At 44.0% G+C, this 21,317-nt stretch overlaps 1 protein-coding gene across 4 annotated transcripts in view; it reads right to left on the bottom strand.

Moving 5' to 3' along the window:
• WDFY3 (WD repeat and FYVE domain containing 3) overlaps positions 1 to 21,317 on the bottom strand; it is a 292,238-nt gene that overhangs the window by 222,036 nt on the left and 48,885 nt on the right. For all 4 annotated transcript variants that reach the window (XM_054029392.1, XM_054029390.1, XM_054029391.1 and 1 more), the window contains exon 2: positions 14,507 to 14,600. The gene's annotated coding sequence lies outside the window, so the exon portion shown is untranslated. The remainder of the gene's footprint in view (positions 1 to 14,506; positions 14,601 to 21,317) is intronic.

Consider the following 21,317-nt stretch of genomic DNA (forward strand, 5'->3'; position numbering starts at 1 on the left):
ACTGATACACAATCATCAGGGGTGGAGACAATTGGTTGATTGCTCATCAATGATTGTGCCCCAACAACCAATGCGGTTATGGGAGTGATGATGATTCTTATTTTTAGCATAAAATTCTTATTTCCTCACCTCTGTGCTCTGTTTAGCTCTATTAATCCCTCACAACCCATAAGAGGGAGGGATAGCTCAGTGGTTTGAGCATTGGCCTGCTAAACCCAGGGTTGTGAGTTCAATCCTTGAGGGGGCCATTTAAGGAACTGGGGTAAAAAATTCTGTCTGGGGATTGGTCCTGCTTTGAGCAGGGGGTTGGACTAGATGATCTCCTGAGGGCTTAACGACAACAAAAAACAACATCACTCTCAACTCCCCACTCAGATGCCCAGATCAAAATTGGCTACTTCATTGATTGTGTTGTTCATTTCCCCTTCAGGAACACTTAGCCCTATTGCTATCCTATCCGAAAGAGTAATTCCTTTTAAAAATAATTACTTAATACCGCAGGTTATTAGATGGGACAAAGAAGGATGAAAGGGGTCAGAAACTAAGGCGGGTATATTTGTGATGAGTACATTGATGAGTTCTGAGGGCAGTAGAAACTTGGAAGAGAAGGATATATAGTATCTAAATGATTATGCAAATCTATTTACCTTAAAGTTACTTTAAAATAACCCGGCATATATTATACAAATACCTGCAATCTGACTGGATAACAATGGCCTTCAGCCAGAGTACATGGATTTACATTTTGTATGGTTGAGAAATAACTGTACAGTCATAACGCAAACTTGTCTCTCATAACCAGAGTTCAAGGAATTGCATAAATTCAGAAGTAACTGCACAACTGTGGGTCATAAACTGTAGAAAAGAATAACTAAACTCTGATTTGCTGGGACAACTCAATTTCAGTGTAGGGTCCACACTCGTATCTCACAGCATTCTAAGCTTTCTTTTTTAAAGCAATAGTTAACACAATGCATTTGATTTTAAAAAATAATTAGTAAGTGTACTGGTGGTTACAAGATGGAATCTGTTGATAGCAACCTCTATCATAGGACAGAGGTATTAAATTTTTATAATCCTGACCCACACCAGGTGACCCGGGAAAAGGAAATGAAGAGCAGCTTCTTACCAGCATTCCTGTGAGTCATATATGTAGTTCATGGATGACTTCTAAAACTGTACTCTATTAGTACTGAGATGCAAATACAAAATTTAATAAAATTTAATCCCAATAAAATCAGATGTGGGCAACAGCATGGACATCTGCCATTGTTCTTTGCTCTTCCACAAACTACAGTATACAATACTTGAAGTTCCAGCATTTACAGCAGCTATAGCAACATGCACTTGATTACCTCAAGACAGCTCTTCAAGAAATATTTTTGAGTCAAGAGAACAAGCTGCGGGCTAGCTTCACTGCTTCTGGTGCTGCAAAGGGAGGCATAGGACAGAGAGTTTATTTCCAGATGATTGCCTCGTTATTGAACCTGCCTTATATGGAAGTGTCAGTAGCAGACCTGATTTTTTCATATTTTAAAATCAAGATGTGGCATGAAATATTCAGAGAATCCATAAAAAGAACTGGAGTACTTGTGGCACCTTTGAGAAGATATATATACACACACATACAGAGAGCATAAACAGGTGGGAGTTGTCTTACCAACTCTGAGAGGCCAATTAAGTAAGAGAAAAAAAACTTTTGAAGTGATAATCAAGATAGCCCAGTACAGACAGTTTGATAAGAAGTGTGAGAATACTTACAAGGGGAGATAGATTCAATGTTTGTAATGGCTCAGCCATTCCCAGTCCTTATTTAATCCTGAGTTGATTGTGTCTAGTTTGCATATCAATTCCAGCTCAGCAGTCTCTCGTTGGAGTCTGTTTTTGAAGTTTTTCTGTTGTAATATAGCCACCCGCAGGTCTGTCATTGAATGACCAGACAGGTTAAAGTGTTCTCCCACTGGTTTTTGAGTATTATGATTCCTGATGTCAGATTTGTGTCACAAGTACTCCTGTTCCTTTTGCGGATACAGACTAACATGGCTACTACTCTGAAACCAGAGAATCCATGTTACCTAGGTCATATAATCTGCACACAAGTTTCTCTCCTGCCACTGTCTCCCCTCAAAAAGAGCTCCTAAACAACTTTGTTTGTAATTTTTCCAAAAACCATTCACACAGGAAATATGTGCCAGCAAGACACAGACCTAATAGGTCATGGGAAAGCTTTAGAGATTTCAGAAACAGAGACCAGGTTCTTGAAGATAAGCTTCAATAGAAATTCTTTTTGTACCTATACCTGTCATCCATAGATTAGAAGAAATCTAAAATGTGACACCATCAGTAGACAAATACAGTTACAAATGAACTGCAAATATTAAATTAGCCCTAGCATGTATTGCTCTTAATGAGATCATTCAAGTGAAACAGTGAACTTCTTGCTCTCTTGTATAATTGCACTGTATGGTGTGTGGGAAAGTTTGTTTACATAGAAGAATCTGGCAAGATCTGCTTTAATCTCAGTTAAAACTAACCTAAAATTTAACCAGTTGTAGAGCCAATGACTACACCATCAACAATAGTCTGAAGTACAGTAGTTAGTGGCTCTTTTGCACCTCTAGGTCACGAATACTCTTGTTCAACTCCTTTCTCTTAAATACAGGTAGTCAATCATAACTCTCCAAGATAGGCTGTCATGGTTTGCAATAGGAGGAACTACCTGTAAAAGAGATCAACTCCGTAGAACAATGGCGCAGCTTGCAGCACCAAAGTGGATAAACTGATTATCTAATGTCTTGAAATCAGCAGGTTTGCCTGTAGTACCGTCCACTGCTGGTCCATCTATTATTAAGCATGACTGATGGTCTTGGAGTGCAACAGCTGACAGATAAATGTTTGCAGACAGCATGTCTATGCCCTTCATTTGAACCAATGAGGTGGACAATGTCATCAGTTCATGCTCCAGAACAGCAGTTCTCTACCAGGAGTGCAGGGCCCCCGGTGGGAGGGAAGAATGAGCAGGTTTCAGGGGGCCTGCCAAGCAGGGATGGCATTAGGCTCATTGGAGTCCAGGGCAGAAAGCCGAAGCTCCGCAGCGCAGGGCTGAATCCCAGGACACCAAGCCCCACCACTCAGGTCTGAAGCCGAAGCCTAAGCAACTTAGTTTTATGGGACCCCATTGTGGTGTGAGGCCCCGGACAATTACCCTGCTTCCTACCCCCTAACACCACTCCTGGCTTTTATATGCAGAATAACAGTCATTGTGGAACAGGTGGGCTGTTCAGTTTTTAATAGCATATTGGGGGAAGGGAGGGAGAGAGAGAGCTCCAAGAAAAAGGTTTAGAACCCCTGCTCTAGGACATACCTGAAGTTTACTTGCCAAGAAGATTCTTTGCCAGCGAGGAAACAGAGTATGTTTGTCTGCTTTCAAAATGCTTGCCTTTTTTTGTTGTTTGTTTTTTTAATTACAACTGTGAGAACTTCATTAAACATTTCCAACAATGAAACACGAGACAATAGCTAGGTAGCACTATTTCATCTTGCACATTTGTCTATCTTCTGATCTCTAGGAAATCCCACATCATAGGGTCCATACACAGCAGCAGCAGCTGACAGCACTGCCTTCCTCGTCCTAAGTCCAGTGGCGAGCCTGTATTCACGATAGCCCAAAAGAGAACAAAGTATCATCCAGAGCCCTTGCTATTGTTTACTTAGATACAAAATCATCTATTCCTTCTTGAAAGCCTTCTTTCCTTAAAAACCAGGCCTGTTTTTCCTGACTGGGGAATTAAGAAAAACCACCACCTGAGTAGTCCATAATGAGGAGAACAGAGGTTCTTTGTATCTGCAGAAGACTACTGAACTTTCTGGAGCTCTAATCCAAAAATGTGATAATCCCTTTGGAAAGAAAGACAAACGATTGTCTGCTCTGCTGACCACCTCTGGAAGCATAAGCCTGCCCTCAAGCTAGATGTGGATCTAGTTATATCAAAAGTGGAGGCTCACTTGAACAACAATTCTGATTCTAGACAAGGTAACATCACGGCAAATTTTCAATGCTTTTCTTTGGCTTTAGGGAGTTTGGCAAACTTACATAACCATCTGACAGCTGCTCTGGAGTTATACACTGCATAGATGAAAGCCTGATGTGTGACATCTTGAATCCCCACTAAACTTAAATTCAACCACTTTAACATGTTAAGGAACTGTGCCTTGCCTATGCTAGGCTTTTGCCTATATTAGTCAGCACATTAGCTAACATCCCACTTTAAATCCAAGTCTACACAAGGCCTCAACGAGTAGTTGTCTCTTTGCCTCTGTGTGTGAAGTCTGTCAGATCTCTGTGAGGGGATGGAGGAAATATTGCCCAGGAGGTGAAGTTAAGAGTAAGGTCCAAAACATGGACAGGTAGGGAATATTTCCTGCATCAGGGAACTGTGACTGCCCCATAGCAACCAAGGAATGGGGACACAACACAGCCACTTTTTTCCTCAAATGTGTCTGCAGTAAGGCACAAAAGAAATCACACGGCAGAGCCTGTAAGTGGAGGATTTATTTTTGTTTTGCTTAAACTAAATAGCAGCCATTTAGAAAGAGGTGCAGATTCTGTTCTGTGCATACAGAAATGCAAGAGGAAAAAGGCACTAACAGCAGCCTGCTCTGGTCTTTTGGGATAGAGGCAGTGTTGCTGTAGATGCTCAAGAGAAGGAGACAGAACTGCCTAATGAGTTGTGCCGGCAAGCACCTGAAGAGAGGTGGAAGCCAGCCTTAGAGCTGCTGGGACTCCAAGGGGCAGAGTTGCCTAAGCTCCAGCTATCTGTTCTTTTCTTCTGCTCCCCACTAGTTCAAGAAAAATTCAAATCAAACATTTTACACACGTTTCAGAAAGCTGTAGCTATCTTCTTGATATGGCTCAAAAGTTCCTGACTTGAGTGCAAAATATTATCCTTAAAACTACATTCAAATTCCTAGTACTTTTTGTCATTTTTCTAAAAAAATAAAGGGTACCTTAAGCATTTAGCACACTTTTACCTATATTACTAGCTCTGCTTGTAATAAATTTAGCAGTCACACAGGATTTTTAAATTCTGCACAAGCAGGGATCAAAGTGTGCAGAATTTTGAAATTCTTCATAAACTACTTAAGGACTTTATCATATTGTATACAGTCTCCAACACCAAAAAATACACTTTCTACACAGGTATTTGCCTATGAAGAGTTTTCTATGCAGATATTAAAACCACAGTTCAGGACATTAGCAAGAAGTTCTGCACACATGTGCAAAACAGTTCTTATTGTGTTGCTAATTGACTGTTTTCTTCTGACAAATCAATGAAGAGTCTATTTTCAGTAGAGATTAGCCATCTGGAAAGTTTCTAGGTATGAAGTTCAACATATGCAAAGTTCATTTTAATAATTTTAGTCTTTTTATAAACACTGCAGAAAGTATGTATTTCACCCTCATGTAACCTAAACACAAAAAACGGTTACCCACCTTTTTGTAACTGTTGTTCTTCAAGACGTGGTGTTCATGTCCATTCCAAGCAGGTGTGTGCGCGCTGCGTGCACGCCAGCCAGAAGATTTTCCCCTAGCAGCGTCCGTAGGGTTGGCCTCGGCGCCCCTTGGAGTGGCACCTCCATGGCACCCTATATAGGGGCCCGCCGACCCTCCACCCCCTCAGTTCCTTCTTGCCAGCACTCTGTCGGAGGGGCAGGAGGGTGGGCATTGGAATGGACATGAACACCACATCTCAAAGAACAACAGTTACAAAAAGGTGGGTAACTGTTTTTTCTTCTTCGAATGATTGTTCATGTCCATTCCAAGCAGGTGACTCACAAGCCTGAACCTAGGCGGTGGGGTCTGAGTTCACTGCGGACTGGAGCACTGCGCGGCCGAAAGCTGCATCATCTCTGGCCTGGTGCACGATGACATAGTGCAACGTAAATGTGTGGATTGAGGACCACGTGGCAGCTCTGCATATTTCCTGTGTCGGGACCTGATCCAGGAACGCAGCAGAGGAGGCCTGCGCCCTTGTGGAGTGGGCCGTGATTGGCGGGGCAGGTACGTTAGCCCGACGGTAGCATTCTCGGATGCAGGTCGTGATCCATGAGGAGATCCGCTGTGACCAGACTGGGAGTCCCTTCATCCTATCAGCCACGGCAACAAAGAGTTGGGTTGATTTCCTGAATGGTTTGGTTCTTTCAATATAGAATGCCAGGGCCGTGCGGACATCCAGGGAATGCAGCCTACGCTCCTTGCTGGAGGAGTGTGGCTTCGATAGAACACAGGGAGAAAAATGTCTTGCCCCACGTGGAATTGGGAAACCACCTTCGGAAGGAACGCCAGGTGTGGCCTGAGTTGGACTTTGTCTTTGTGGAAAACAGTATATGGAGGTTCGGATGTCAGTGCTCTGAGTTCTGACTCCCTCCTGGCTGAGGTGATAGCCACTAGGAATGCGACCTTATATGAGAAATATAACAGAGCGCACGAAGCCAGAGGCTCAAACGGGGGCCCTGTGAGGGCGGAAAGGACCAAATTGGGGGGCTGGTTGCCGAGTATGCGGGAACAGTCTGTCCAGGCCCTTGAAGAAGCGACCAACCAGTGGGTTCATGAAAACTGAACCACCTTCCGCTCATGGGTGGAACGCTGAGATGGCCGCCAAGTGGACCCGAACGGAAGAGAGGGAAAGTCCTAGCTGTCTCAAATGAAGCAAGTAGTCAAGGATGAAAGGGATCGGGGCGAGCAATGGAGCCTGTCCCTGCTGTTCGGCCCAGATGGAGAAGCGCTTCCACTTGGACATGTATGTGGCCCTGGTGGAGGGTTTTCTGCTACCGAGAAGGACTTGCCTGACCTGCTGAGAGCATTGCATCTCCACAGGGTTTAGCCATGGAGCATCCAGGCTGTGAGGAGGAGTGACGCCAGGTTTGGGTGGCGGAGACGGCCATGATCCTGCGAGATCAAGTCTGGGAGCAGGGGCAGCGTGAGGGGTGCCCGTGTGGACATGTGCAGGAGCGATGTGTACCAGTGTTGGCACGGCCACGCCGGTGCTATCAGGATGACACGAGCGTGCTCCCTGCGGATCTTGAGGAGTACCCTGTGAACCATGGGAATCGGGGGGAAGGCGTAAAGCAGGCCACCTTCCCATGAGAGGAGGAAGGCATCCGTCAGAGACCCTGGACTGTGCCCCATGAGGGAGCAGAAACGTTGACACTTCCTGTTTTTTCTCAAGGCGAACAGGTCTATCTGGGGATAGCCCCAGAGACGGAAAATTGAGCGTACTACATCTTGGTGAATGGACCACTCGTGACCACAGAACGAGCAGCTGAGGGAGTCCGCCAGTCCGTTCTGCTCTCCCGGGAGACAGGATGCTGTCAGGTGAATTGCGATCCATACGCAAAAGTCCCATAAAGTCCCAGAACGTGAGGGCTTCCCAGCACAGGGGAAAGGAGTGTGCACCTTCCTGTTTGTTGATATAGAACATCGCCGATGTATTGTCCGTAAGGACTGAAACGCACCTGCCCGCCAGGTGAGATTTGAAGGTCAGGCTAGACGCACCACTCGTAGCTCCCTGACGTTGATGTGTAAGGAAAGGCCCTCTGGTGACCAAAGGCCTTGGGTCCTGACATTCCCCAGATGCGCCCCCCACCCCAGATCCGACGCATCTGTTACCAAGGATAGGGAGGGCTGGGGGCTGACAAAGGGTACTCCCGTGCAGACCGCCATGGATCGAGCCACCACTGGAGGGAATCTAGCACTGTTCGGGGGAGCTTCACTACAGAGTCTAGGGCGTCCCTGGCTGGCCGGTATACGGTCACCAACCAGGACTGGAGAGGGCGCAGCCTTAGCCTGGCATGGCTCACCACATAGGTGCACGCCGCCATGTGACCCATTAACTTGAGGCAGTTTCTTGCTGTGGTGGTCGGGACGCGTTGGAGACTGAGAATGATTTCAGACATAGATCAGAACCTAGACTCTGGTAGGTACGCTCTGACGTGTGTTGAGTCCAGAACTGCCCCTATAATTTCTATCCTCTGGGTGGGAGACAGGGTTGACTTGGCCTCGTTTAGCAGGAGGCCGAGCTCGAGGAAGGTCCATCTGATGAAGACCACCTGAGCCTCCACCTGTGCCTTGGCATGGCCCTTGCTGAGCCAATCGTTCAGGTAGGGGGAACACCTGAATCTCCTGCTTGCGCAGGAAGGCTACCACGACTGCCATGCACTTTGTGAAGGCCCTTGGGGCTGCTGACAGGCCGAAAGGCAGAACTGTGAACTGAAGATGGGCATTGCCCACAACGAATCTGAGGTAATGCCTGTGTTGGGGGATTATTGCAATATGAAAATACGCGTCCTTCAAGTCGAGGACGGCATACCAGTCCACTGGATCCATGGAGGGAATGATAGAGGACAGTGAGATCATGCGGAACTTGAGCTTCTTTACAAATTTGTTCAGACGCCGCAAGTCCAGAATACATCTGAGGCCCCCTTTCACCTTCGGTATTAGGAAATAACGGGAGTAGAAGCCCCTGCCCCTGAGGAATTTCCTCCACTGCTCCTACTGCAAGGAGGGACTGCACTTCCTGAATTAAAAGTTGCTCGTGAGAGGGGTCCCTGAAGAGGGACGGGGAGGGGGCTGGTGGGGCGGGAGGGAGGAGAACTGGATAGAACATCCCCTCTCTACCATGCAAAGCACCCAACTGTCAGATGTGATTCGGGACCAGGCACGATAGAAGGGGGACAGACGTGACAAAAAGGTACAGTTGGTAGGATCCAGAGTCCTGACCAGTAGGTCGTCCCCAACCGTGCCATCAAATTGGGGGTCTAGGCCCCGATGGTGGCCTTGGCTGGCCAGATGACTGGCCGGAGGGCTGTTGTTGCTGCCTCCTTCTGCCATTCCTGCCTCGCCTGCGCAAGGCGTCCGTGCGGTTCTGAGGCTGGTATGGTCGTGGGGCCGGTTGCAGCCTGAACCGCCTAAGTTGGCGGACTGGGGTGTGCAAGCCCAGCGAGCGTAGGGTAGCCCTCGAGTCCTTTAGGCTATGTAGCCTCTTGTCCGTCTTTTCAGAGAAGAGCATGGGCCCTTCGAAGGGGAGGTCCTGGATAGTCTGTTGGACCTCATGTGGAAGGCCTAAGACCTGAAGCCAGGCTCCCCGCCTCATAACCAGCCCAGTCGCCAGTATGCGGGAGGCTGCATCCACAGCATCCAGGGCTGCCTGGAGGGATGCCCAGGTGATTAACTTTCCCTCCTCAACTAGAGCTGAAAACTCTGTTCAGGATTCCTGGGGAAGAAGTTCAGCAAACTTAGACAGTGCCGAGCATGTATTGTGTCCATATTGGCTCACTATAGCCTGTTGGTTGGCTATACATAATTGCAGTCCCCCTGTTGAATTCACCTTTCTGCCAAACAGGTCCAACTTTCTGGCCTCCCTGTTCTTCAGTGTAGACCCTTGGAACCCCTGGCGCTCCCTTTGGTTGGCAGCATCCACTACTAGAGAGTCCGGGGCGGGAGAGGGGGAGCATATAGGTGCTCATGGCCCTTGGGACGTGTCAGCTATCGTTTTGATCAACGGTAGGGCTACCCTAGATGGGCCCGAGGGGGCCAGGATGTCCACTACCGGATCCACATCCACCTCCGCTCGGATCGCCAGGCTCTGGGCTGCAAGCTTAAGTAGCTGTTGGAGCACCCGGTTGTCCTCTAGGGCCAGTGCCGTTGAGGTACCCGCGACCGCCTCATCCGGAGAGGGAGAGGAGGAGATCACCTGCAATAGGCCTTCCTCTGCCCCCTCAGTCTCTGCAGGGGGCTGCAGCACACGGTACTGCGGTTGCGTGGCCGGTGCGGGCGCGAGATGCGGCACCGCGGCCGACACCGAATGACAAGGCGTGCTGGGCGGTGCCTGCGGTTTTGGAACAATGGTCCCCGCCGGTGTATAGCTAGGGGGTGCTGGGCTTTGTTGCGGCACACCCGTCGGACGGCGGTGGAGGCATTTGCGCCAGAGCCACCGACGTCGAGGAGACCAATGCGGACCTGGACCGAGGGCCGTACGCTTGTCCCATGGACTGATGATAGGCCCAAGGAGCACAGAATGGCCACTGAGAGGGTGGTTGCCACTGCTGTTGCAACTGTGGCAGGTAAGGTTGTTGGCTCACCTGCGAAGCCGACTTCTTGCTCCTCGATCTACTGGAGCGGTACGACTCCGCCTCCAAATCTGAGGTCTCCGAATACGAGGACCTAGAGGGAGCAGTACCCACTGCCGCCGGGGAACGGTGCCGCTGGGCCGGTGCCGCTGAGGCAGCGTGGGGCAGAGACTGAGGCCACATCATGGCTGGCTTGCCCCGTGATTGCATCGGGGGTCAGGCCATGGTCAGCGGCTCTTTCCACAGGTGCGGAGAGGCCGGCACCGGGAGGCTTAATAAGTCAGAGGCCGCCTCGAACGCCTCCGGCATCGATGGGAGACGCACATCCTCACTGAGATCCGGGGATCTCGACCGGTCCGGACTCGACCGCACCCTCTCTGGGGCGGGAGTCAACAGACCAATGGGAGGATGAGTTTGTAGCACGGCATGTCCCCCCGTACTCATGGACGGCACCAGCCCTTTAAGGTCCCGGTGGGGTGATCAGCCCCTCACCAGCCTCTTCTTTTTAGCAGGCACCGGAGACGGTGAACAGTGCCTTACGGAGGCCAATTTTCTATGTCCCAACTCCCTCCGGTGCTGGGGCGTGGAGGTTTTGGCCTGGGCCTTCTGTCTTGTTACTGGTGCCGGGGCACTGCGCACAGAGGATGAGGTGCCACGTCGGCTGGCTCAGGGTCCGAATATGGCCGCAGGGCCGCCTCCATCAGGAGCACTTTGAGTCTCTGCTCTCTGTCCTTAAGAGTCCTGGGACGAAATTCCCTGCAGATACTGCACCGGTCTCTTTGGTGGCTCTCTCCAAGGCACCTTAAGCAGGAAGAGTGCGGGTCGCTCTTCGGCATAAACTTCCTGCCGTCCTTGCAGAGTTTAAACCCTGGGGACCCAGGCATGCCCCAGCCGGGCGACGAATACATTGGGGGAAACCCCCCCCTCAGCCTCCCCCCCCCCCCCCCAACAACTATCAACTATCTACAACTAACTCTAATTCTAACTAAACTATATACACTGAAAACGGGACACTGCTAAGCTTGCTGTAAGAGCAAGCAAAGTTCCAGCTAGCCATCACCGGCGGTAAGAAGGAACTGAGGGGGTGGAGGGTCGGCGGGCCTCTATAAAGGGCGGCATGGAGGCCCCACTCCAGGGGGTGCCGAGGCCGACCCTACAGACGCTGCTAGGGGAAAATCTTCTGGCTGGCGTGCACGCGGCACGCACACACCTGCTTGGAATGGACATGAACAATCACTTGAAGAAGAACTATCGTTTTGTTTTCCAAAAAAGGAATGATCTTTTGGCTGAGATAAACAAAAGGCTGTTGCCCAAACAGGAATTTTTTCTAGGCTAACAAATCACTGCTGGAAGTGGGGAAGAGACATAATGAAAGTAACACCATAACTTTAAACAAAGCATTTGCTACCACAAAATGTTTTGTTAATTTTTAAAAATAAATAATTTATGCTGTGATCACCTGAATCCAATTCAGGAAAGATGGTGGGAATGTATAAATACCATTTTTATTTATGTATTTATTTTTAAAGTGTACCACAAAGAGACAACCATTAACAGAAGTAGTTATTTTGTGCTGGTGTAATCCTGTAAACGCTGCAAATTTGGGCTAATAGGGGTTTTCCCTGCTGTTTGGTCTTTTCCAGTATGCCACATCACTTTTCTGTGCGGTAGAAGAGTGTCACATACTGTGGCATACTACAGAATTCATGTGATGAAAATTTTTTTCTTCTTTTGATCTGCAAAGAATCTGTGTATCACATGTGGTATCTATGAGCCTTGGCAGTTACTATTTGATATCTATAACCTTCAGTAACACTGGTACTGAAGGAACATTAATTTAGCCCATTTGTAACATTTAATACACATTGACTGATGTAAGGTTACCAACAGTCAATAAAGTGGTGACATTTATTTTAACATTGCTGCCACAGTGGCTCTCAGCACGTCCTTTATAATGCTGTAAAAATTCAATTATCTGGCCAGGAACATTTTATTATTATTGTACACCTCCTTTTACTTTACTTTACTTACCAGGTTCCCAACAAATCTGTTTTGCCATATTTAATTTACATGAGCAAAATTAAGTGTTACTGAGTTAGATGCTTATTTAAAGCTCCTTTTTGACTTCACATGCGAAGAAAAAAATCCATCAGGTGAAAAATCCATTTAATCCCCTTTAGTATTTCAAAAGTGTAAATTACACTAGCTAAATATTCAGCTTTTAAAAAGAAGCCATTATGTAGATTATCCTATTTGCACTAGGACTATGTTAAGAATAAGAAAAATCCACATTAAAGGTCTAGCAATATTACAATGAATCCAAAGAAATTGAGACCTAAACACAAAATCCCAGTGGAACCTAAACTCAATGGGACTTATCAACTTGGATGCTGGAATAGACAGCAAACTTATAAAACCTGCAGATAATACCAACCTAGAAGGGGCTGCAAGCACTTTAAAATTTAAAAAATGACCAAGACAAACGGGAGAATTGGTCTGAAATCAAGATGAAATTCAGTAAAGACAATACAAAGACAATACTTAGGAAGGAAAAATCAAATATACAAATATAAAATGGGGAATAACTGGCTAGCCAGCAGTACTGCAAAAAAGGATCAGTGGATCACAAACTGAATATCAATCAGTGTGATGTTGAGAAAAAAGCAATGTCATTCTGGGGTATATTAACAGGAATGTTATACGTAACACATAGGAGGTTATTGTTCCGCTCTACTCAGAATTGGAGAGACCTCAGCTGAAGTACAATGTCCAGTTTTGGGCACCACACTGTATGACAGATATGAACAAATTAGAGAGACTCCATAGGAGAGAGACAAGAGGTTTGGGGTACATTAACACCAAAAAGACCTGTGGCAGTCTCAGCCTGGGTTAACTGATTTTGGCTCACACCACAGAGCTAAAAATAGCAGTATAGATGTTTGGGCTCAGCTCCAAAACCCTCACCCCTTGACAGGTTTCAGAGCCCAGGCTCCAACCCAAGCGTCTACGCTGCCCTTTTTAGACCTGCAGCATGAGCCCAAGTCAGTTGACCTGGGCTCTGAGACTTGCTACTGTGGGTTTTTCTTTTTGCTGTGTAGACATACCCTTAGAAAACATGACGTATGAGGAAATGTTGAAAGAACTGGGCATGTTTAGTCTAGAGATGAGAAGGCTGAGGGGAGATATGAAAAGAGTCTTCAGACCTTTAAAGGGTTTACATGAAGAGGACCATGATCAATTCTTCTTTGTGTCCCCTGAGGGTATGACTAGAAGTAATGGGCTTAATTTACAGCAAGGGAGATTTAGGTTAGAGATTAGGAAAAAACTTTCTAACTGTAAGGATAAACTATGGAATAGATTACATAGGGAGGTTGCCGAGTCCCTGTCATTGGAGGTTTTTAAGTACAAGTTAAACAAACACCTGTCATGGAAGGTCTAAGTATACTTAATCCTGTCTCAGCATGGGAGGATAGACAAGATGACCTCCAGCCCTACGTTTAAATGATTCTAAATAAAAACCAAGCTCCTTACGTCAAAGAGAAGATATATCAAAAAAATATTAAGATTCCCAAAGTATAGGCATTTCCTGTCTTCTCTTTTCTTTATACATAGATTGTTATAGACAGGAGCAGAAGAAACTTCTCAAAATTAGGGGTACAAGTTGGTAGGCAAACAATACCATATGTCCACAGGGTATTCCATTAGCATTGCTGCCCGTCAATTAAGAACTTCAGAGTCTAACCCAACAGCCCTGGATCACTGGCTTTGAGCATGTAGAAGTTTAAATGCAGTGTAATATGTTAAGTCAGGGGTCGGCAACCTTTCAGAAGTGGTATGCCGAGTCTTCATTTATTCACTCTACTTTAAGGTTTCGCGTGCCAGTAATACATTTTAATGTTTTTAGAAGGTCTCTTTCTATAAGTCTATAATATATAACTGAACTATTGTTGTATGTAAAGTAAATAAGGTTTTTAAAGTGTTTAAGAAGCTTCATTTAAAATTCAATTAAAATGCAGAGCCCCCCAGACCAGTGGCCAGGACCCGGGCAGTGAGAGTGCCACTGAAAATCAGCTCGCGTGCCGAAGGTTGCCTACCCCGTGTTAAGTGAATAACTGCAGACTTAACTATGCATTTCTAATGCTTTTGTAGGACTAAATTAGCACTGTAACCTTACTTAAGTGTTTTGGTACACCAATTTTAGATTTTCTGTGTTTGAAGTTGATACACTTTTCCTTCTCTCTGACAGACAAAGTCCTTAGAGCTCCAGGCTGCATGCAAAACCAGTCAAACAACTGCTTGTGGCAATTACAAATCCAAAGCAATTTTGGAAAAGCTTTTTAAACACACACAGCTTCCCTTCCCAGTCCCAGTCACTGACCTCTATAGCATTCCTGGATCACAGGTATTAACTTCATGAGAACATGGTCCATTCCTCTCCCAGGATTTTCTTCAAGACCAAAGCTGTGCTCCCACTAGTTAACACAAAAATAAAACGGAAAAAGGTTAATATTAAAACCACCTCCACTAGCACCACACTAGTGTCTTGCCATTTTGATAGCGGCAGCTGCCGGGACTGCTTGAGTGGTCACAAACCAAGGATGTCTTTTATTTGGTCTCTTGCACAAAATTTTAATGAAGAACATATTCACAGTCACTACACGTAATGAACGGCAAGACCTCACTAAGAAAATAAAATGGACTGTGAACACCTGAGCAGCAAGAAGAGTTATCTTGCTTGTCAAGCCCAAATTTCTGTTTTAATTAATATAGTAGCAATCTAGCTATACTAGCAAGAATATTACACAGAGAGTAAATGAGGTCTGGTAGTTATAGCAGACAAATGGGAACCAGGAGATGTGGGTCCTATTTCCAACTCTGCCGCCGATTCCTTGTGACATTCAAGAATGCTGCCTATCTTTTGCACCTCAATTTGCCCAACTGCAAAATGGGTATCACGTTCCCTCCTAAGATTTTAGAGACAGGTGGAAACAAGCCAACACACCCAAAACTAAGGTAGCTGGAAAAAATTAAAAATACAGTTCAAAAATATTTGTTTTGCTATTACTTTACACACAATTAAATCTTAAAGGAACAGAAAAACTTTCAGGGAACTGAATGCATGTAGGTAAAAAATTACAGCGCAGTGGTTGCATTACCCTTTAAGGCTTTGAGAGCACTCTGGTATTAAAGCTTATCTAGCTCAGAGGATGTTGTGAAGCTTAATATTTGTAAGACACTTAGTATTAAGTATTAGTGTATGCACTCAGACAGAGTCACTTGTCTGGTTAAAGCAATAAGTGTGTGTCTGTTTGTGGGAGCAATTGGGAGTTTGTAGTCTGTGTCAGAGCTGTTATCAGAATGTGTGTTTGTATGCGCACACAGTCTGAAGTTTGTGGGAACCATGGTGTTTCAGTCAGAGGAAATGAAAGAAATGGGAAAAAATAATTGTTTCCCCTGTACAAGTTAATAAATATTTTACTAAAATGTCAAATACAAAATTTAACTGTCCTATGAAGAGTTATTTCAACAAAATTGGGAGACAACAGTCAATTATGGTAATGTGAAACAGAGGAATTTTAGTCAAGCTCTATGTTTCAACAATCACACATATTTTCAGAGGGAAGGGTTTTGCCTTCCTAATCAAACCCAATCATTCTCAAGCAAGCACTCAAACACTGATCTAACTGTGATGGCTTCTCTTTCAAATAGCGGAGGACATTTCCTACAGAAGTTTGAGTTAAGGATAGGAGGCCTTTTTCTTTCCTTTAGCCATCTACAAGAATTATTCTTATCAAATGCCTCTAGTGCAGTTCTGTTTGTATGCATAAACTGTGCTCCAACTCTGAATCTGGTTATTACTCCTGTAATGGTCTTCATGGAGTTTTCCCTTTACCTGTTCTGTAATTTCCAATAATCACTCTTTATTCTACCAACAATTTTACTCTCTCATTCCCTCTTCAAATATTTCGCTAGCTAATTTCCATTGCAACTATGTGCTACATTAAAGATCATACTCCTCATATGGTAACTTTTTTAATATGGAGATATACCTATCTCATAGAGCTGGAAGGGACCTTGAAAGGTCATCAAAGGTCCCCTGCCTTCACAGCAAGACCAAGAACTGTCCCTGACAGATTTTTGTCCCAGAGCTCTACATGGCCCCCTCAAGGATTGAACTCACAACCTGGGTTTAGCAGGCCAATGCTCAAACCATTGAGCTATCCCTCCCCGCCTTTCAGTTTTCTAATATACAGTAGCTAGTACTTCACGAAAAAGCAAATATGACAAATGCCAAAAAAATGTAATGTTGCTTCCACTAAATGAATTTATACTCTAATGAAGACTAAACATTTATGTAATGCATGGCACTGGCAATTTCTACAGAACAAACAACTTTACAAAAATCTGAAGAGCAACTAACAAAAGACTAAACAACAGGGGGAAAAAAAAGTGAGTACATCAGAAGCACAACACCTGCCAAATAATCAGTGGGGCTACTGGATGACCGAAGTGCTAAAGGAGCACTCAAGTAAGACTGCAAAGAAGTTCCAGATTGAGGTGTCAACAGAGGAGGTTTTGGAACAAGTTGATAAACTAAACAGATAAGTCACCAGGACCAGACAGTATTCACCCAAGAGTTCTGAAGGAACTCAAATGTGAAATTGCAGAACTACTAACTGTGGTATGTAACCTATCATTTAAACCAGCTTCTATACCAGATTACTGGAGGATAGGGACTGTGACACCGATTTTTTAAAAAAAGACTCCAAAGGTGATCCTGGCAATTACAGGCCAGTAAGCCTAACTTCCATAACGGCAAATGGTTGTAACTATAGTAAAGAACAGAATTATCAGACATATATAGATTAACACAATTTGTTGGGGAAGAGTCAACACAGCTTTTGTAAAAGGAAATCATGCCTCACCAATCTATTAGAATTCTTTGAGGGGATCAAAAAACATGTGGACAAGGGTAATCCAGTGGATACAGTGCACCTGGACTTTCTGAAAGCCTTTAACAACATCCCTCACCAAAGGCTCTTCAGCAAAGTAATCCATCAGTCATAGAATAAGAAGGAAGATCCTCTCATGGATCAGTAATTGGTTAAAAGACAGGAAACAAAGGGTAGGAATAAATGGTTAGTTTTCACAATACAGAGAGGTAAACAGTGATGTCCCCCAGGGATTTGTACTGGCACCAGTACTATTCAGCATATTCATAAAGGATCTGGAAAAGGGGGTAAACAGGTGGCAAAATCTGTAGACAATACAATTATCACTCAAGATAGTTAAGTCCAAAGCTGACTGTGAAGAGTTACAAACGGATCTCACTAAACTGAGTGACCAGGCAACAAAATGGCAGATGAAATTCAATATTGATAAATGCAAAGTAATGCACATTGGAAAATAATCCCAACTATACATACAAAATTATGGGATCTAAATTAACTGTTACCACTGAAGAAAGAGATCTTGGAGTCATCCTGGATAAGTATCTGAAAACATCTCCTCAATGGGCAGCAGCTAACAATGTTAGGAACCATTAGGAAAGGGATGGATAATAAAGGCAGAAAATATCATAATGTGTCAATATATAAATCCATGGTATACCACACCTTGAATAACCCATGGAGTTCTGGGTTGCCCCCTCTCAAAAAGATTCATTAGAACTGGAAAAAGTACAAAGAAGGGCAACCAAAATTATTAAGGGTATGAAACAGCTTCTATATGAGCAGAGATCAAAAAGACTGACTGTTCAGCTTAAAAAGGAGACAACAGAGGGGATAAGATAGAGGTCTATAAAATCATGAACGGTATGGAGAAAATGAATAAGGCAGTGTTATTTACTGCTTCACATAACACAAGAACCAGGGGTCACCTAATAAAATTAAAAGGTTGCAGGTTTAAAACAAACAAAAGGAAGTATTTCTTCACACACAACAAAATCAACCTGTGGAACTCATTGCCAGGGGATGTTGTGAAGGCCAAAACTACAACGGGGTTCAAAAAAAGAACTAGATAATTTCCTGGAGGACAGTTCCATCGCTGGCTATTAGCCAAGAGGGTTGGGGATGTTCTGGGTATCGCTAAACCTCAGACTGCCAAAACTCGATGTGGATGATAGGGATTGGATCACTCGATGATTGCTTGTTCTCTTCATTCCCTCTGAAGCACCTGGCATTGGCCTCTGCCAGGAGACCGTATACTGGGCTGGATGGATCATTGGTCTGATCCAGTATGGCTGTTCTTATGTTCTTATTCATTTTTTATTCACAAAAATGTTCATATCGTGGGTGTGCAAACACATACATGCAATTTTTAATGTAACAGCTGTTAGCTATCTAATAATGTCATTAAAAAGTCATTTTCTGATCTCCACCTCAGTCATTTTGTTTTAATTGATGAACTTGTATAAATTCACATTACTCTTTGATCGGACAACATTAAGTGAAATCTCATTAACCACAACAGAAAAAAAATTGATTGCTCACACAACTAAGTTTCCTCTGTTCAGTAAGGCTCCCTGTTGCAGTAACTTGCTCCTCTTGTGCCACAAAGATTTTTCAGCTTTATCTTTTCAAAGGAAAATATCAGTTTCTAACACAGTGAACTTATCTGTTAGAAGTCTAACTGACAATTCACTGCAGTTTCCACCCTGCTTCAACTTGTTTTTTCTTCTTTAGCAGAACAGCCTTGATCTATGGTAGTTCCTTGCAGAGTTCATTTATTAGTTACCAAACAGTAGTATTGTCCCACCAGAAAAATAAAAAGCACAATTTACTAAAAAAAAGAGAGAGAGAGACACTTGCAAAATTGGTTCTAATAAACTGCAGTCATATTTAAAAATAAGAAATTACTTTTTTTAATTAATTAAAGAAAAAGTGTTAAAGCTCTGCCTTTAAACCAAAAGCAGAAAGCAAATTCAGTATTAAGTCATAGGAGATGAGCCATACCTACCACAGTGATGGGCATAGCCTAGTATATAGCATAGCCTAGAATATATTGGCAACTGTTTACCCACATAAAGTTAGTTATTCAGCCTCAAGACCTATTTCTGTTCTGATACACCCCTTAAAAACTTGCTCATTCTCTTTCTCCCACCAGCCACCTTTTCAAAAATAGTGTGCTATCTTCTTACAGAGGACTAACTATTGATTAATGTATAATTGCTATTTGCCACCACTGTATTTTCCCCTGCTAATTTCTACCACTTAAATTATGCTGTAAGTTAAAATTTGTACATTGGCCTCATATTCTATACCCTGTTTCTAACTTCCTGTAGGTTACTCTTCAGAGATTTAACCTGATTTATTTTTAAATTATTTTTTCCTGATTTACCCTCTTGGGCTTAAGCACTTTATTTAAAAAGCCTCAGAACACCAAAAATATTGTTTACATCCCTCAGGACAGAGAAATACTTAGTAAATGCTACAACAAATCCAAAGTAGCATGTTGCAAGTGGAATTGTCACGGTTTCTTAGAAAAGCAAAAAATAGTACTATATGGTATTGGTCTGTCACCCTGGCTATTTAAATACAGTATTCAGGACTAGTGAAATGAGAAACAAAATTAAAGCAAGCAAGGGTAAGAGAAAATGCTAAGCAGACCTACTGCTTATCTGTATTTCTCACTCTTCTAATATGAAGTAGTTTTAAACTACTTTTCCATGTGTTTTTTCTGAAGAAGGATTATTTTTGATTAAGTCAGTGTTGCCATTATTACTTACATTACATTAACACCCCCAATTAGGCATCAGAGTTCTGTTGTGCTACACACTGCATAAGTATCTAATAGAGAGACCCTCACTGCCCTAAAGAGCTTTTGGCAGATAGTTTGTAGATTGCTTGCTTACTGACAGAATACCGAGGAGGAGAGTAAGTTACAGAGCAGAACTACACATTAGGAGAAGCTGCCAACTACTTTGCAGCCCTCTGTACTACAATTAAAAATAGAGCACAAATCACAGTTAGAATTGAATGAGACTTCTGGACTCTAAATATTACTTCATCACAGGGAATGAAAAAACAACTAACATGCCAGAACATAATCAATGCCAGGTGGAGAGAAAATCCTGCTTGTATCTGGATTATAAAGAAAGCTCAGTTTGTGTAACTTCTACTTGGCCCATTATAGCAATAAGCCACTATAAGATGTACACCTCAGGTACATTGCAAGGAACATGGCCAAAGGTTTGTGTCTTCAACCACTCCAGCCTACTACTGGATTCCCTAACATGACTTGATATTGGACTATGCTGAATAATTTGAAATTTCATATAAAAAACAATGTAATGGAATATATGTAAAAGTATTGTTTCATGATTAACAGAATTTGATAGAAGCAGAATGATAAAGTATGGGTAACACCTTTCCTGTATACTTTTGGCAATATTTATTGTAAAACTAAACTGAGATTAAAAGTGTATCTTTTGTAATAGAAAGCAGAACATCAAAAGTTACTGGAAGGAACTAGAATCATAGGGTACAGGATAGGGAAGAGGCAGTTTAACATGGCCTCCTGTAACCTTCTCTTCCCGCTCCTAACCTCCACTAACTTGGAGTCAAGAAACTGAACAAATTACTCTGAAGTAAAGCTTGTATTTCAGCTTCCTTCAATGAGGAACCACGTTTCACAGCAGCCCAGCCACTTTTCTAGTGCTGCTACCAGATTGGAAGATGAAGTAGCGGTTTCTCTTATAAGTCCTTCTATTAGCGTACCTGTCACTCAATGACTTCCAAGGTTACGTCAAGCAATCGATTTATCCAGGATCGATATATCGCATCTCATTAAGACGCGATATATCGATCCCTGAACACGCTCACCATTGACTCCGGAACTCCACCAGAACGAGCGGCGGTAGCGCAGTCGATGGGGGAGCCGCGGCCATCAATCCCACGCCATATGGGCCCCAGGTAATTCGATCTAAGATACTTCGACTTCATAGCGTAGCTGAAGTTGCGCATCTTAGATCGATCCTCCCCCCTAGTGTAGACCAGCCCCAAGTGAGAACAACTTCACCTCCCGGTGCTATATAGCACTAATGCACCTGGACCTATTTCAAGTGATCCCTAGACTGAAGAAAGCTGAACAAGGAACTGTTCTAAGGGATACAGTTCCATTTCTTGACCTAGCAGACCTAGTTTAGATAGTGGCAAGAAAAAAAATATCTGAGTAGGGAGTGTGTAACA

This window comes from Malaclemys terrapin, chromosome 5 (genome assembly GCF_027887155.1).
Source record: "Malaclemys terrapin pileata isolate rMalTer1 chromosome 5, rMalTer1.hap1, whole genome shotgun sequence".
NCBI lineage: Eukaryota > Metazoa > Chordata > Testudines > Emydidae > Malaclemys > Malaclemys terrapin.